Here is a 15,376-nt window from a genome sequence, read left to right as displayed (position 1 = left end):
GGGAATCCTATTCACCGATTATTTCCATAAAAATTTCTGCTGGCGCCCTTTTGTTTGTCTTGACCCTGACCCAAGTGTTTTTCTGCCCTGATTGATTTTGAGCTTGAAGTCCGCAAGTCTTTTTCGGTTGTTTGTTTTTCAATATATTTCCAGGATTGCTGGAGGGGAAGCATCTCACTCACTGGGATCCAGCTGCCGCAAGCCAGCCCCACCACGCGACCTGCGTGGACACGGGCGTGCCGGAGACCAGGGGACGCTGCCTGCGGGGACTCAGCCCCAGTCCCAACAGGGCAGGAGGGAGAGGCGGCCTCCCAGGCAGCTGACACCAGTGGACACCGGCCTCCACACCTCAAGGACGTCCCTTGCTTTTTCAACTTGCATGTCTCCGCAGACCACGCGAGGAATGGGATGTCCAGCCTGAGGGCCGTGTGAGCCCCACGGAACCACGTGGTCCGGCCCTGACACAGCAAATTCAGGCAGAACTTGAAACTCCCGCAATGCACAGCAGGCTCACTTTTAAGTTGATACTTCTGCCTGGCCTGTGAATGATGTTATAAATATCCAAATGGCCCTTGGCAAGGAAAAAAAAAAAAAGATTTTCCACAGCCCTGATTCTTACACATCTGTAACTCTGATAAGCAGTGTGTCACCTCCTGACGCACCCAGTGTGTGGTCAGTGATTTCCTAAGATTTATTTATTTATTCAAGAAGCAGAGTTACATGCACGCACAGAGAGAGAGAGAGAGAGAGAGAGAGAGAGAGAGAGAGAGAGAAATTAAGACAGAGAGAGAGAGGTTTTCCATCCGCTGATTCACTCCCCAAATGGCTGCAACAGCCAGAGCTGGGCCAATCCAAAGCCAGGAGCCTGGAGCTTCTTCTGGTTCTCCCACACGGGTGCAGGAGCCCAAGGACTTAGGCCACCTTCTGCTGATTTCCCAGGCCATAGCACAGAGCTGGAGCAGAAGAGGAGCAGCTGGGTCTCGAACTGGCACCCATATGGGATGCCGGCACTGCAGGTGGTGGCTTTACCTGCTACGCCACAGCGCCGGCCCCATATTCAGCGATTTTGTATTGATGCTGCCCGTGGTGATCTGCAAGGGGACGTGCACGATGCTCGGTTCTCGGGCCACGTTCTCTACGAGGGCGACAATGGCAGAACACCACTCCCTGGCATCCTGATCTGTGTTTTCTGAAACTGCTCACTCCCTCCGATGTTTTCTAAACTCACAGACAGGCACCCGCCATCCTGCCTCCTCAACACTCAGGAACAATTTCAGAGTTCAGCACAGACTCTGTGGACTTCAGCTGTGCATCCCCAAGGAGGCTGAAAGTGGTTCTTGGGACGTGAGAAAAGTCTTATCCTCTGTACACATGAAGCGCAGATACATCTAAATGTGTGCACACACATGCACGCACAGAGTGAAATTCTGGGGCGGTGTATACATGGCATTACACTTCCATGTGGGGGAACAGCAAGCAGGAAAAGAGCACCAGGAGAGTCTTAGGGAGCTGATCAGAAACTAAGGCTGATGGCGCTGTGGCGCAGCAGGTCAAGTCACTGCCTGCAGTGCCGGCATCCCGTATGGGTGCCAGTTCGAGACCCGGCTGCTCCACTTCTGATCCAGCTCTCTGCTAGGGCCTGGGAAAGCAGCAGAAGATGGCCCAAGTCTCCTGACCTGGAGGAAGCTCCTGGCTCCTGGCTTCAGATCAGTCCAGCTCCAGCTGTTGTGGCCAACTGGGGAGTGAACCAGCAGACAGAAGACCTCTCTCTCTCCCTCTCTCTCTCTCTCTCTGCCTCTCCTTCTCTCTGTGTGTAACTCTGACTTTCAAGTAAATAAATAAATCTTTAAAAAAAAGGAAGGAAAGAAAGAAAATAAGGCTGACAGCTGGCAGTGCAGCACAGCAGGCTAAGCCACTGGCTGCAGTGCTGGCATTCCCGCATGAGCATCAGTTCAAGTCCCGGCTGCTCCACTTCCAATCCAGCTCCTGCTAATGCAGCTGGGAAAGCAGAGGAAGACAGTCCAAGTGCCTGGGCCCCTGCACCCATGTGGGAGACCAGGAAGAAGCTCCTGGCTTCAGCCCAGCCCAGCTCCAGCCATTGCGGTCATTTGGGGAGTGAACCAGAAGATGGAAGATTTCTCTTTCTCTAACTCTCCCTTTCAAATAAATAGTCTAAAAAATAAATAAATAAAAAAATGCATATGAAGCACAAGAAGCAAAACCAAAGAAAAGCCAAGATAGGAGAAATAAAAACACAGAGTGACTCCTGTTCACACGTGGAGCAGGTGCCTTCTTCACTCAGTAGGCAACTCGGCTGTCTTGTTTACCATCCATGAACCAGTGATTTCTGGGACGGCTTTTCATCCCGCCTCTGTCCACCAACGCTGCAAGCACGCTCTGCCCTGCTCTGCTCTGCTCCAGACGCACCTGCTTCTTACAGAACTGGAGTGGGCGCCTCTCCCAACACGCGCCGTGCCCTTCTGATTTGACTTGCTGGGTGCAAAGACTAAAGGCCAGTGTCTGACCTCACTTCCGCCGCCAGTGCAAATGCAGCGTTTTCACTCACCTCCCAATAATCCAGGTTGGGCCAGAACCGATTTCCAACATTTTGGAGGAGTGGCCCGTATGTCACACGGGGTCACGGTGCTCCTGCCTACTGCCCTGACCAGCCCGGGCCGCGTCACTTGACTCCCAGTCTTAGAGGTTACATGCGCCGGCATCACAAAACACAGAAGCAGTTTTGCAACGACTCACGGGGTAATGTGACAGAATGGCGACAGTAAGTGCAGTACATTTTCCATCCCATAAATCGCAGACGAGGGCAGACACATGAATAATTTTCAAAACGCAGGAAGTCTCAGAAAATCCCCCACTGCTCGCAAAGGCTGCCCAGTGCTCCTCGGACCCCTGGCGGCCTCTGCCTCCCTCGGCTCCCGGGAGGTTCCCCACTCCTGCCTGCAGCGGAAGGGCACCTGCCTCCAGCAAATCTACTCCGCTCACCCCTCATTCCCAGACACAAATTTCCATGAAAACCAGACACAGGACAGAGAGCAGGGGCGAGATCCTCCACCAGCGTGGCAGATCTGCAGCCTGGTTTCATTAGGGCCGCTGGCTTGTTTCGGGCCCTTGCGTGCCGGCCGCTGATGCCGACGCTTCCAAGGCTGCGCTCGCCCGAACGCTTAGGCAGGACCAGAGGAGCAGAGGGGTGCCAGCACTGTGGAGGGGGCCCACGACGTCACGGGGCCTGCGGGGCAGGGAAGTATTTGGCAATGCCTGGAGGACTTTACGAGGTGCCTTGATTGGGGGTCGCTCTGTAAGGGTACAGTATCCACCGCCTGCCCCAGCACAGGAAAGTTGTGCAGCCTAACGGGAAAAACGAGTCCTATAATTTTCACCCCTCATCCACGCTCAGTGAAATGCTACAGTTCCCCAGGGCGCTTGTTGGCTGCTTCACACCCACCAACGCCCAGGCTGAGAAGCCCACCGGGAACCCACAGGGGCTGGGCCGGCAGGGGCTGACTCCTCAGCAGTTGGCAGTCTGTCCCCAGCTCTCCCTTGAGGACTTGGCCAACTGCAAGGCCCACGCTCGGCAGCCACTGGCATTAACCCTTCCTTCCCCGCGCACCACGCAGCCGGCTGCCGGGGCATGACACGCTTTTTCCAACCCGACGTAAGCACGTGCGGCTCGCGTCAGGGCGGGCTTGTGTTGGCCCACGTGGAGACCACTCGCCCTGCTGGCTCTCATGTTCACACAGGTTCCCGGAACCCCAAGTGAGTTACTGAAGAAGTCTTAATGTGCTTCAGGCTCCTCGAATGCAATTTAGACTTTAAATGAAAAGCGTGCTCCAGGGGAGACGAGGAATGCTGAAGGCAGTGCGTGGCATCCAGTGGCCGCGCGGGTGCTGTGGAATGGGATCTTGGTTTCCTCTAACGCGCTCCACTGGGGACTCGCCCAGATTTCTTTCTTTCTTTTCTTTTTTTTTGTGACAGGCAGAGTTAGACAGTGAGAGAGAGAGAGAGAAAAAGGTCTTCCTTCCGTTGGTTCACCCCTCCCCCAAATGGCCACCACAGCAGGCACTGCACTGATTTGAAGCCAGGAGCCAGGTGCTTCTCCTGGTCTCCCATGTGGGTGCAGGGCCCAAGCACCTGGGTCATCCTCCACTGCCTTCCCGGGCCACAGAAGAGAGCTGGACTGGAAGAGGAGTGACCAGGACTAGAACCCGGGGTGCCGGCACCGCAGGTGGAGGATTAGCCTAGTGAGCCGCGACGCCGGCTCAGATTTCTTTCTAAGATGCTACCCGAGGCCTGCGTTTGGAAGCAGTAGGGCCTGCTGTACACAGAACACGGTCCTGCCGTTTCACGCCTCCCTATCAGGAAGCATTGTGGAAAGCCAGGGACACACAGTGGGAGACGCCGGGACACACGGTCCTGTTCCCCGGTGTGAGTTTTTGGGTTGTCTCAAATAAAGCACCACATCGTCTCTCCGCTAGTGTGGAGTCCACAGAACTGCACTGCATTAGCTCTGAAACTGGACGTGGCAGTGAGAGTTGAGACGTCATGTTCTCTTACTGAACAGGTTTCCTTTTGATTTTTCACAGCAGGCACTGCCCACGGGGCATCGCAAACCAAAGCCAGCAGAGAACTCTGATGATGCCCAAAGGATAATGAACACCCACAGATCGCAAGGACACACACCCACGAGAAGCAAATCTCTTACTCTGGAAAACGTGGACCATTAAGAAGCAGCTAGTAACATTTTATTTATTTATTCATTGTTACCTTGCACAAAAATCAAATTTTATCGTACCTTTAAAACAAGCACAATTAAAAGGGCAGATCACACAGTGTCCCACCATCCATGGTTACATGATAATAACAAGTAGCAAGTAGTGTCTGAGCATTGTGGATGCGCTGGGAAGACTTTGCTACAAACTTCAGCTTTACCGAAAAGGAAAGAGGCCATGACACACGCAGTCTGGCAGTGCCAAATTGTGTGAATACACCCCCTTCGAAATTCACTCTGTAATTCACCCCGTAGCAATGCGCTGAACTGTATCCTTTCCTTCTCTGGGATGTCCGCACTGTAAGAACACTGATGTTGAAAATAATAAACTGCACTCTTCTCAAGAAACATGCAAAATAAGAAATTTATCCTCATGCTGGGATTATCTTTAAATAACATTTTCACGCACAAAGCTGTCACAGTGTGATGCCAACACAAGCAGCAATATTTGTTACCAGGCACGAAAGTTGCAGTCTAAAAACAGATACATTATTTTGTTCTTTAAAAGCAGGAAGGGACTCAACCGGAACTTATACAGACCTTTTCCCCTCCCCTCAGAAAGCTACAGGGTTAGAACTGGACATGCCATGCAGGCATTCACTTTCCCACTGCTGTGACTCCTGCTTCCACGGTGGTATCTGGGGTGACCCTGCGAAGAGGGGCCCAAGGTCCCCCAAATCCCGACGACCAACTTATACAAACACACTTCACGGATGCTCATTTTAGTAAGTCTGAACACCACTCTGAACATTCTAGACCAGCCCTGCCCTGTCCCAGCAGTGGCCACTGGCCACACACAGCTACTGACAGCACAAGAAATCTGCTCAGCGTGGGTGCAGAGGGGCTGCCAGAGAAACCTACGCTAGATTTTGCAGATTTCCTATGGAAAAATAATGTGAAACAGCTCATCCGTTTTTTACAGTCTGTACATTTGGAATGTTAATAATTGGGGCTTGTCCTACTACCGACATTATATCATTAAAATTAATTTTGCCTGTTTTCCTTTTTTTTAACCCAGAATATCTTAAGTAACCCCAGACCCACACTCTAATTCCTGTGTCCAGTGACACTAGGACCTTGTGCTGGTCCTGGCTCTACACCACCTGCTCCCGTCTCGTCACGTCCATCACGCACCCTCAGCTCTGACCAAGTGACTCCCGGGGTCAGCCTGCCAGGCTCTCACTGCTGTGCAGCTGCAGGTGAGATGCTTGGCCCTCCTGAGCCTCACTTTGCTCTTCTGGAAACCGGGGGCCTTGGAGCATCTTCCTCAAAGAGGCCCCAGCCTGGACAGCAACACCCACGCCGTGACTGTACCATCTGGGGAAGAAGCCACACCTGCCATCACCAGCAGTCGTCACACTGGGGTTACCGGAATCGGCGTCTAGCCCGGCCCCTCCAAATGCCCAGAGAGCCCTGCAGCTCCCAGTGTGGCCCAGCTCCCAGGGGTCATCCTTCCACTTCCCACGCCCACAGTGCCACCTCCCCCACCCCCTGCCCATCCAGACCCAGCACAGGTCATGGTTTTGCTTCCCCATCTTTGGGACTCACATTCTGATTTTCCCGTGCCATGGTTCAAATCGCTCTTAGATCGTACACTTCTTGTAAGTGTATTTTATTTATACTCTACCTTTTTCCAAGAAACAAAAGAACATAGACACGTGCAATTTAACAAGGTCACTTCACTTAGCATTAGAAGTAGGTGTAGAGTAAATAACAAAATTGAAGCCAAAGAGGAACAAAGGTGAGACCATAACCTTGAGCTGGGAATGCAGCAGCCCAGCAGGCAGGCCCTGGGTCCCCCCTCTTGCTGGAGCTCCCACACGCTGATGTCCACCTTGATTGACTGAAGGCACGATCACCCCCATGCTGAGGCTCAGACGAGGTTCACCCACAATCCGCAGGAGAGAAGGCCTGCAGGACGGCAAGCGTGCCCCAGGGGCCCCACAGCGCACTGCAGAGCCCAAGCACGTGATGCAGAAGTCCTGTAGGAGCCACCACCTCCACACCACGCGGCCCAGAGCCTGGGCTCGGTGCCACGCAGGCAGCACTGAGGGTGTACGCTCCTCCCCGTTCTGGATTCCACAGCAGGTGCATTCCGTGGCACACACCCCCACCCTCCTAGGTTTCACTCCCCGAAGGCAAGCTTCCTGGTCATGCCGTGTGTGGCACCTTGCACAGAATACACAAGGCAGCAGCGTGCACCGCATTCCCAGGCACCTCCTGCACCGGCCAGCCTCTCTCCCTGTGCTGGCCTCTCCGTGATCAGCAGCACCCCCTCTGCCACTCGGGTCCTGACCCCCCACCCACCTCCGCCTACCCAGCAGTCCCTGAACTGGCAGGCATTCCACTTGTCCTGCATTAATTTCCACCTGTAGGTATTTACCAACAGGATGCTTCACCCAGACTGTCCTGGCGTGCCTGGACTCCGTGCGGCTAAACTTGGCTATCTAAAGGAAACAGGGCTACCATGTGGTTGACCTGTTGTCAGTACAACAGGCAAGTCCCAAATCGCCAGAGTCAGGTCGCTAGAAGAGCCCCATGTTGGAATGTTCTGGCTTTTCCCCTTGAAGTTGCGATGTGTTCGCTGTCTCAACACTCCCTATAGAATCCAGCTTCCCATCTCTCCTTAATGACGGTGCTCTCATTTAATGGATATCAACAAATTTTGACAAAGAAATTTATTTCCAGGTTGTATATGATTAATAAAAGAAATCAATGTAATTGGAAACTTTTTGCAAGGAAAAAATTTATATGGACACCAAATGCACGTTACAGATGCACTCTTACCGTGCCCACAAACGCAAGCCTTACTGTGAGTTACACACACACACCCATGGAAGGGTTCTACTGAGTGAGCCTTGCTTTTGTAACTGGGTTATGGAGGACCCAGCAGCAATCGCCCGTGGGCGACATTTTGCTTCACCATCTTTATTTGCAAGTCTTAGAAAAGTGTGAGATTAAAAGCAATTTCATCACAAGATACGACTGTAACTTCAAAACTGCTACATTTCAGCTAAAATGCTTTTACCTGGATACCTCAACCAATCAACAGTATCTCTCTCTTTCAACAGCAGCGGGCTTTGGTGGGGTTTCAGAATTTGGGCTACATACTGCTAATCTGCTGAAATAACATCCTTTCTCCAGAAAAGGCTCAAACCACCCCCAGGATTGGATGTCTATTGTCATGATTTCTATTTAAAAACTCTGTAGTGAAATACAATTTAGTGCCAGGGTCCAACAGTCTGGAAAGGACACTTCGATTCTGAAGAAGCAAATTTTCCCTCCACGTTTGCTTATGCTGTCATCTTGCCACTGTATCTGGTGCTGCAAAAAGAGCAAGGCTTGCACAAGACAAGTTTAAACCCGGCGCAATGACAGAGCCAGATCTGCAAATCTGGCAGGAGCTCGCAACAGCCCCGAAAGGCGGAGATCATTTTAATGAGAATCCATTCAAAGTAAGAGAGCTTCCTAGACCGGTCCGGTCCTCGACTGGTAGTCAGTGTCATCTCAAGATGTTTTTTACCTCATTTCCCAATAAAACCAATCTCAGCTTTCTAATCCACTTAATTAAAAAGGTTTATGTTGCAACTGCAAGTGTGAGTGGTTTGTTTCAAAACATTTCCTTTGACTGACAAAGCACTTTGCTGATACCCAGCCAGATCCAAGCGTGTCCCATGTGAGAATCCGGAAATGCAGGCCTGACGGTGCTGGGTCCCCAAGTCTTCCCATCAGCCTTCGCTCCCTCACCGGGTCCTCACAACAGCCTCTTTGACTGGCTTCTCTGAACGCTGAAGTTCCCATGCACTCCAGCCTCCCGAAGACTTCCAAGCATGGGCACCCGACCGTGGCTGGTTTGGGGAGGATCGCCCTGTTCCCAAGATTCTGACCTTGCCAGTGCCTGAGGCTTCACCTCCCCTCCCCTCCCCCCATCAAAAGAGCCTTCTCCGCGGCGTGATGTTAGCCGTTAGCCGGGTGCGTGTTTCCACAGCGCCGGGCGATGCTGCCACCGTGGTGACGACGTGCTGAAGAGTGCAGCTGGCTGCGGCTGAGCGCTGCCAGGGAACGTGCCATCCTTAACGGAGTTAGCAAGAACATGGGCCCCCCTTCCCGACAGAGGCAAAGCTCTGCCCACCCAAGACACTGAGTGAACAAACGCAAACGGCACGGACCGCGTGCAGCGGCAGGAAAGACGCCTGCTGAAGGGGAGGGGGCTCCCATGCAAAGCAAGCTTCAGGACCCTCTCCCCCCATCCCAGGAACCGCTGCCTGCAGAGAGCCCTGCAGCCAACAAGGGACAAGTCCACAGACAGAAGAGAGGATGCTGCAAAGGGGTTTCCACGTCTGGCCACAAGGAGGGTTCCCGGGAGGGCAGAGAGAGGCCTCTCGCTTCAGCACTGGCTGCGGCCCCTACAGATGCAAAGTGCCAGCGCCAGGATGCAGGAGGGGCACAGCGGGACTGCCCTGTGATTTCAGGGAGCCACATCTGCACACCAACAGAGACCAGCACTCCTGTCCCTGTACTGAATGACGGCAAACGTGGGCAGCAGACTTCCTAAGCCCCTGGGTCCGTCCTATCGTCCAAAGTACGACAGAGCCCCACAGCCATCCTGGCTCAGGGGTAAGGACGCACACCTCCAGCCAATCCAGCCCCACGCCACAGCTAACAAGTCCCACCTGGCATGAAAAAGCCATGCACCCCAACTTAGTCTTTCACTTGGCAACCTCAGTTTCCATGGCGAGCCCTCCTCACCCGAAGCCACCTCGCCTTGTGCCAGCAGCGGGAAGCCCCTGGAGGAAGCAGGACAAGAGCCGAGCCTGATGACCAATGGCTCTGTTCCTTTGCACCCTGCGCTCAAAACCGAGGTGCCGAGGCCCTTCTTCGCTTCTGCTTAAACAAAATGCAACAGGGGGCAGGAGGGTTCTATTTTTTAAAAAATGCATCCTAGATACGCCTGTTTTCACTGCCGTTCGCTGGAGGGATGCTTCCTCACCCCGGAGATGACTTGTTGTGGGGAATAATTATTGGAATAATAACATTCCTAAAAGGAACCACACAGGAGACACGAGCATGTATGAACCTCGTTCCCACTAACTCGGTCCACTTTACACGCTACACATCTAGGTTTTAAAAACGTTAGACATGCTACCAGTGTGTTCCATGTCCTCACATCTTTCTCTAGGTCCCTATAAAAAAGCGATCCGTTCGTTCAAACGGGCATGTTTTACACAGGCGGGGGACGCTGAGATTCTCACTCACAGCCATGTAATCAGGACAGAGGCTTCCCCAGACTTCCTTGCACACACCCGTGAACACGCCTCCCATCCCGGGAAGCGAAGCCTTACTTCCATTGTTAAATGACTGTTTCTCACACGCAGTCAGGGTCTTCCAGATTATGACAGACCACGATAAAAATAGGAGAACTTAAAAGTTAGTTTAAATCCAAAACTGAGACGTAGAGCTCCATTTTTAGATGCACCCTTTAATTTCTTGGTGTTGGCTACGTTTTACTTCCACTTAAATTTAGCAAAGTAATTTTAGCTTGCTGCCTGCACTACCTTCGCTCGATCTGCAAGGTTACAGACAGGAAGCGCCGAATCCTCTCGCTTTTTGATACTACAACGTTTGAAACAAGAGGGAAAGTTAAAAGAGAAATGTCCCCCTTGGCTATTTTGAAAAACTCGTTCAGATGACCGCCCAGCCCTGGGAAACTCTTGCTCTTGTTTTTTATGGAATGACGGCTTTGCATCCACAAACAGGAGGCACTGTGCAGTCTCAGTGGGTCGTTGTCCAGCGGATGAACTGACCACCCATCGCAGTGCTGGAGACCCCAGCGAGATGCCAACAAGGGAGGGCTGTCAGCGAGGTCTCCAGGCAGCCAGTGTGGCAGCGCCCGCCATTACCGCAGGACTGTAAAAGTCCCAGGACACTCCAGCTCACCCGGCTGCCACCAAGCGTCCCAACGATGGGAAATTCTGCCCGGATCATTTCAATGCTTCTGCTCTGCCGACTTACTGTTCTTTCAAATGCCACTCTGGCGGTGTGAACCATCGCAAACCCAAGGTGCAGATCACAAACAAGAGGTGTCTTCGGAAGAGCTATGTTCCCCAGGGAAGCACAAGGATCCTTACACAGGGCGGGAGGAAAAGGAACCCCTCTTGCATTCTCCTCCTCCTCACGGAAACCTGGTAGAAGTGAACAAGGAGGAAGCCTGGGGGTGATCAAAAAATACCTGCAGTTACAGAGGTCAGCTGCCGACTGCCATGGAAAATCGCAGCCGAGGCAACCAACCGGCCTCTCATTCCAGGGACCCCCAGCCTCGTTAGCAACACACACAGGTGCCCCCCAGGTCAAGGAAACAGCAGCAGCCCTGACATTCACCCAACAGGACCCCCACACCCTGGATGCCGACCTGCTGTCGCTTCTCGCCGGGGACCCGGAAAAGATTCTAGAAACACTGGCTCTTCTGGCTTTGCAGGAAAGAATCCCCCTCACCCTGCGACGTTTTTAACTTAAACAAGAAAAAAAATCAGAGCGAATGTGAATTTCGGAAAAAATAAGTGTGGAAAGTTTTGTATGACTACTTACACCAGGAGATGACATATTTAACATGCACTCTCTCTCACATATATTTAATATGTAAACAACATGTAAGACTTCAGTATGGTTTACAAGTCAAAAATCAAGTTTCAACATCTTTGGAAACGCTTTACCTCTCATTTACATATCTGTTCTTCCACTGGGGTCTTAGTCCTTACCACGCACAGCTCTGATTAGGGAAGACTGAAAATTCAACAAGCAGCTACTCTAATACTAAAGCAACCCCCCGAGAAGTGGAGGGGAAGTTAACACACAGGTGTGGGAGCGACCCAGCCAATGGTAAACGCTAAGTTTCAAAATTCCCAGCTAAAGAATTCACATCAGGCTAAATCACCAAGAACTCATCACGAAATCACAAACGTGGACCACGGCATCACAAGGGCAGTCTGAACTTTCCAAAACTAAGACCGAGTTGTAAACCAGAAGACGCTTTTTAAGTCCCGGCGGAGTCCCACACTCTGGAACAAAACCTCAGCACGTAACTGAGCCCTTTACCCCCCGGGTGTAACTTCCAACAAGTCCCTGAGGCGTCAAAGCCAGGACGGCCACACCGCCGACCGCACTCCTGGTACGCGTGGCGGCGGAAGCCCTTTCCTGACAGCCACACGACCGCACCTGGGCAGCCACACCCAGCACAGCCCAGCTGTTCCCACCAGAATCACGCTTCCACGGGCGCGACTGGCGCAGGGACAATTCCACACACGGCGGGGACTCCTCTCTCGGGCTCGGTTTTCCCTGCCTGCGTTGCCCGGTGTCCCGGTAAGGAGGAGTGCTGGCCTGTCCAGCGGCAGCAGGGCAAGGGTTAACGCGAGGAATGTGACAGCTCAGCTTTGGCTCTCCCGCGCTCCAAACTACTTGGAGAGGATCAAACATCCTCAAAAAAAAAACGGTCCCAAGGGTAAATAAACTCGGCTCCATGCATGCCACCCAGGGAAGCAAAGAAACCTACTTGCATTCGCACCGGAAGTTTTCCCGACTCCAAGAGCTATGGAGCACGAAGCCGGCGGCTGGAGCACGCATTTCCAGGGCAGGATGGACGAAGACACCTTTAGGGTGAGCGAGGAGCCGCGGGGAGCGCACCCCCGCACCGCTAACTGCGCCTCCCTCTCTCCCGACGCTAAGAGTCACCGCATCCAGGCCGGCAGCGCCTCCGGGCAGACCCCGCGTGACAGCGACAAGCGGGTGATGGGGCTCGCACGGAAGCCCCGCAGGCGAGCGGACGACACGCGGGCTGCACCTCCAAACCTGCCAAGTTTTCCGCAGAGAGCGCTGAGCCGGAAGCTCACGGATTCCACGGCCGCGGGTCACAGAGGAGCCGGCACGGGCCACGCCAGGCTCCATGTCCCGCACCCCGCGAGCGCCCGCGCCAACTTCACTCCCAGCCACACAAGGACGAGCGACCCTCCTACTCGCTGCCCCACAGTGGCCCCGCGGGCTGCTCACCGGCCCTGGTCTGCTCCCGGGTGCCCGCTCCCCTCCGCGTCCGCTCCGCGCCCCGCGCCCCACCTGTCCAGGCGCCGTCGGAAGAGCGCGGCCCGGCTCGGGGCGCGCGGGGCGCAGGACTCACCGAGAGGCAGCGCCGCCGTCGGGGAGGGCGTGTCCCACACGTGCGTGTGTCCGCGCGTGTCCGCGCCCGCGCGTGCCGGGCCGCACTGACTCGGTCGGCGCTGACGGGCTCAGCCCATGGTGTGGGCGCGGGCCTCGGGGAGGCTCCGGCTCCCGCCAATCGCCGAGCAGGGCAGCAGCCCCGACGCGCGTCTGGCGAACGGGGAGTGCGCGCCGGGGGCGGGGCGGGGGCGCGGGCGGAAGGGCGCGCGCGGGCCCAGGTGCGCGCGGGGAGAGGGTCCCCGCGTGCCCGGGGGGGCGCGCGTGGACAGCAGTGCGCGTGCGTGGCCCCCAGCGCGTGGGTGTTCGTCCCCGGTTCTGCGCGGGACGTGCGCGCGCCCTCGGGCCCGGGAGCGCGGGCTGGTTTGGAACACTGTGCGCACGGCTGGCGTTCGGGACGCGGCGGGCCGGCCGCTCTGGGGAGGAAGAGGAGGAGGAAGAGCGGGAGGAGGAGGAGCAGAGGCTTGGACCAAAGGAGAACGAGGACCGTGCCCCAGCGGGACGGGAACCCGGGACGCGACTCCGGGAGGTGTGCGGACGCGGCGGAGGGGCTCGACGCCTGACTCGGGTCGCTTTCAGGGAGCAGCGACTTAAAACCGTTACGCACGTCAACCCTGAAAATTAAAACTGTTGGAACAGACGTTTAGAAAGACCGCGGACCGCCTTCGATGCGCATCAGGAGCGAGGGGGGGTCGCACGCGGTCCCGGGACCAGGCTTTCCCGGGACCAGGGTGACGACCTGCGCCTGCCCGGAGCCCAGCTCCGAGCGTCGGAGAGGACGCAGATGGACGGACGGCAGCTGCACCCGCGTGGCCCCGCGGTGTCCGCGCGCGCCTCGGGGCGCTGCGCTCCGACCCCGCGGGCGACCTGGGGCGTCAGAGTCGCGCTTACCTGAGGGCTGCGTCTCCTCCCCCGCGCGCGCCCTGCGTGGCGCTCACCGCCGTCCCCGCGCCGTCCCCAGGAGCCCAGGCCAGGGCTTGCTCCTGCACACTGGCCCCATCGCGGCCGAGCGAAAACTACGCGTATCCCTCCCTCTCCAAACTTTAACAGCCAAGAATTTCAGCAAACAGCCAGAAAGAAAGCAATGCCCCCCCCGAACCCCCACCCCAGGGGAAAGGAGGGAATAAGCCCTCCTTTAATTTGAAAAATAATCATTAAAACGCCCTCAACTTTTAAGGCCCAGCAACATAATCTATTAATTGGTCGCTATTAACATGCAGTTTTATTGACCGTAGCACACAGAAGTCCGATTGTGAACGAGGAGTGTTTTCAATGAAAGTGCAGTTATTTTAGCTGTAGACGTGTTTACATTTCTGTGGTTTAGTCTATAACTTTCTCTTTTTCTTGCTTCAGAATTCTGCTCCATGAAGCAAAGCCCTTAGCTCCCAGACATTCCAAAAAGTCTGCCAAAATAATAGAAAAAAAGAGAGAGAGGAGAGAGAGGGAAGAAAAAACAGAGAGAGACCCCCAGGGCTGGGTCAGGCTCAGGGCTGCAGTGGGCAGCCCGAGTGTGCCCTCTCCCCAGACACTTTCCAAATTGGAGGAAAAAAAAAAAAAAAAAAAACGAAAAAAAAATTCTTAAAAAGGCTGCAGGGCTCCATTTCCTGTTTGCTGGGGGAAAAATAAAATGGGTCTTAGCGCTGAGTTTAGAGACTGTCTTTTTCCAGGACCTATAGGTTCTGGGAAGATCTTTAACCCTGGAGATGCCAAAGTGGGTCCTCAGGGCCAGAATCTAACCAGACCAGGCAGTGTTAGACCAAATCCGTGAAACTGCCGGCCGTGTCCAGGAAATTTCTGGAACAAACAGATGTGCATCCCGGTGGCTCTGACCCACATCTCCACGAGTGGCCAGGAGAAGGAACCCAAAGAACAAGTAGTGAACGCCGTCCATCTCTGAGAGTGTGCCAGTATTTAGAGAGAGGGTCGCAGCCGTTTGCACAAGCTGTGCTCAGTCTGTGTCGTTTGCGGATCGGATTCCTTTAGTATTGATATGCTCACGAGGAACCCAGAAGTCAGAATACTGCAATTCACATGTCTTCAAAAACATTTGGCCTGCCTCCCCTGTCAACTATCAAAAACATATTTTAGTTCCTTTTCTGTCTGTTTTCCAGATATTCCGGGTCCAAGATATTTCAGTGTTTTTGAAATGTTTCTCTTAGCCACTAATTTTCAAAGCTCAGCACAGGGAGCCCTTAACAATCAGGGCAGCTCTTGAAAGGGAGCAGAGAGAGTGAACCTGTTCGCTGAGGTTCCCAGCCCTCTGGGCACAACCTCTGGTTTTTAATACGCATAACTCTAGCACAGTTTCTCAGTCATCACACAGACTGGACAGTATCCCTGTACGGAACAGTGCTGAACATAGCATTCTATGTGCTAATAGTCCAAAGAACA

At 54.1% G+C, this 15,376-nt stretch overlaps 1 protein-coding gene across 4 annotated transcripts in view; it reads right to left on the bottom strand.

The window, feature by feature from the left end:
- Positions 1-13,893, bottom strand: part of ERG (ETS transcription factor ERG) — a 289,111-nt gene extending 275,218 nt beyond the window's left edge. For 2 of the 4 annotated variants that reach the window (XM_017350791.3, XM_070071816.1), the window contains exon 1: positions 12,948-13,034. The gene's annotated coding sequence lies outside the window, so the exon portion shown is untranslated. Of the gene's footprint in view, positions 1-12,947; positions 13,064-13,876 lie in introns of those variants that run through there. The other 2 variants (XM_051833641.2, XM_070071815.1) reach the window with 2 other exon arrangements.
- Between the last annotated feature and the right edge of the window lie 1,483 nt (positions 13,894-15,376).

The sequence above is a fragment of the Oryctolagus cuniculus genome, chromosome 4 (assembly GCF_964237555.1).
Source record: "Oryctolagus cuniculus chromosome 4, mOryCun1.1, whole genome shotgun sequence".
NCBI lineage: Eukaryota > Metazoa > Chordata > Mammalia > Lagomorpha > Leporidae > Oryctolagus > Oryctolagus cuniculus.
Note: the sequence above shows the minus strand (reverse complement) of the source record. Positions and strands in the feature narration are given on the sequence as shown.